The sequence below is a fragment of the Podarcis muralis genome, chromosome 7, assembly GCF_964188315.1.
Source record: "Podarcis muralis chromosome 7, rPodMur119.hap1.1, whole genome shotgun sequence".
In the NCBI taxonomy this organism is placed as follows: Eukaryota; Metazoa; Chordata; class Lepidosauria; order Squamata; family Lacertidae; genus Podarcis; species Podarcis muralis.
Genome location: NC_135661.1, coordinates 72,631,082 through 72,633,958, shown reverse-complemented (window position 1 = coordinate 72,633,958; position 2,877 = coordinate 72,631,082).

The following is a 2,877-nucleotide window of genomic DNA, read 5'->3' as shown; positions in this document are numbered from 1 at the left end:
CTTAAAAACTCATGTGTGCACACCACTAACCAACGCTCAACTTGTGTCGCATGCACATCATCTTAACCTGCACCAGGGACAAATGCCATTTTGTTTTTAAAATTACAGCCCGGCCCTGTGTGCCCTCGACATAACACTGCATTCCACGCCCCCCCCCCCAAAAAAATGCATCCATCCATTGCACTCACTTGCGACTCCATTTTGCAGGGATTTTTATTTTGAAAAACTGAAAGAAAGGAAAACCACACTGAAACAAACCATGGAACGCCTGTAGTTTACATGCGAGACAGAGTGCCCCGCACACTCGAACTGCCCAGTTGCTAACCTAGTCTGCCTCCAGCATAGGAAACGAGTCCACCTACACTTGCTTGCCTTTTCTGTCTCCACTTGTATTATGCTTCCTTTTGAACTCCTCACTAGTTGCACTTAATTTATTGGAAAGCCAGCTAAAGAGGGGTAGGCCTGAGTAGGTAAACCCTCTGCTACCCTTGGCCCAGTTAACTTCCATCAGCACCTTACTGACTAGTTTTGGAGAGGGAAGGGGGAAGTGAGGATTGAAGGTCTCCTCCCCGCCTCCTAGTCCTCCCTCTCTTTCTCCTCTCCCCGCCCCCCCCCCCATCAAAAGATGTACGGGATAGGAGGGGCAAAGTTGCTGAAACAGATAAGAGGGCTGGTCTTTGTCCATCCTAAAGTTCAGCAATTGTTTGGTTTTGTTTTTTTCCAAAGGGGGCGGGTCCATTATAGGGCTAGGCTGTGATAAACATATGCCTATTTTTGTCATTTGCAGCGAGATATTTTTCCTTACAGTAGGACCTTGCCAATCACGCAATAGGGTGCTGCCATCTCGACTTGATCACCTTCCAAAGCAATGCATATTTTGGGATGAGCCATCTCAGCATCTGAAAATGAGGGGAATCAGGGACCGTAGGGGCTCCATTCTGTTGCCACCTCTGATGGTGTACACCAGTTGCACTGTAGTGTTTCCCCACCCCCACTACTGGATAGGCCTTGTCCCGCCTTTTGGACTGTACCATTTTACCAGCTTTTCTGGGGGTTGCAGTTGGGTGGCCAGCCAAGGGAATAGACCATAAAGTTGGCACTTGTCAAATTGGGACTCTTGAGCTAGATTAGAAGAAACGATGCTTTGCCCTGGTTTTGATTTTGTTTTTGGTCCCCCCCACCCCACCCCGAGATGTAATGCCTTTGAGGCATTGGGCTTCCTAACTGTGAAGGGTTAAGTACGTAAGAAAAAGACCTGATGGATCAGGTCAGTGACCCATCTAGTCCAGCACCCTGTTCTCACACTGGCTAACTTGATGCCTCTGGAAAACCTGTATGTAAGGCCTGAGCACAACAGTACCTTCTCCTCCTGCAGTTTCCGGTTTTCGGAAGCATTCGTGTCTTTGACAGGGGAGGCAGAGTATAGTTACCATGGCCAGTATCCAATGATCCTATTGTTGCCAGATCCTATTTCACGCTGGGCTCTTGGCCTCCAAAGATCTTCCAAGGACAGTGGTTCTCAACCTTGGGTCCCCAGATGTTTTTGGCCTACAACTCCCATGATCCCTAGCTCACAGGACTAGTGGTCAGGGAAGATGGGAGTTATAGGCCAAAAACATCTGGGGACCCAAGGTTGAGAAAGGCGGTCCTAGGAGATAAAAGATTAGTGTGATATCCACTCGGTCAAGAGAGCCAGCATGCCCAGAGAACCGCCTCCTCCAATAGGTTCCTGCAGTCCCAGGGGTGGGCCAACCCCCTGCAAGCTCTGTACTCAAGTTTTGAGAATGAAGAATGTAAGGCTTTGCGCCCCCAACACCCTCCGTTAATTCCCTCGTTGTCTATTCACTCTGTGTGCCCTTCCTTGTCCTGTTTCGGGTTTAGTTCTTGTTCCTTTTTTTTTTAATGCTGACACTCTTGAAATCAAGATGCAAATGTCAAAACAGACAAACCAGGAGATGGATTTCAATTGCCAGCCCTCCCACCAAACTAATAAAATGTTGTCACTTCTCTAACCCCAGCGCCAGACCCAGACTCTTCTGTGAATGGGGCCGTGGTGGGGAAGGATGGAAATGGGGCAGTGGGCTCTGTGTGTGCACACACTTTCCACGCGAGGTTTCAAGGAGGAGGTTGGGGAAAGGTCAAATAAGAAGACCGTCTTAGTTCATAAACATCCTCTCCCAATTCTCTAGGATGGCCAACCAACATGTTGCCATCAAGGATAATCTTTGGACTCTTACCCTCTCCTCCTCACTTCCTGCATAGGCCCAAATCAGAAAAAATATGGTTTGTGCCAGGGATAGGGCACCTGGTTCCCTTCAGAGATTGTTGGACCACACCTCCTGTAAGCCCTGCTAGCTGGGGTTGATGAGAATTGGAGTCCAACAACATCTGGAGAACCATAGCTTGCTTCAGCTGTGAAGGGAGGATATCCAAGCAGGTGTGGGGAGAACCAAGACTTGTTCACATCAGTCAAACTGTGATTTGGGTTTTCGGCTCAACCAGGCTTGCTTTTCAGGGTGTGACCTGAAGGTAACCCTCCCAGATCTCTTCGTCCTTCAAGTGGTGGCTTGTGTGATCCACCACCAAAAACAAAGCCTTCATAATCACCTCACTAATTCAGGGCAATGGAGATCATGCACACATTCAACTTTACATCCTGGCCCTTTGTGAATCAGTCTATCCATATGTTTGCAAGGGAGGATAAGTGCAGGAATGGGAAACCTGTGGGGGGCCCCCATCACCCCCAGCCAGCATGGCTTCAATATCATTAGGCCCAAAATTGAATGGCGAGGATTGCTTTCTCCCTCACCTGATCCAACAGGAGAAAGTGGTGTTGGATGAAGCAGGGGTGTGGCATGTATAACCTACCAACAGCTT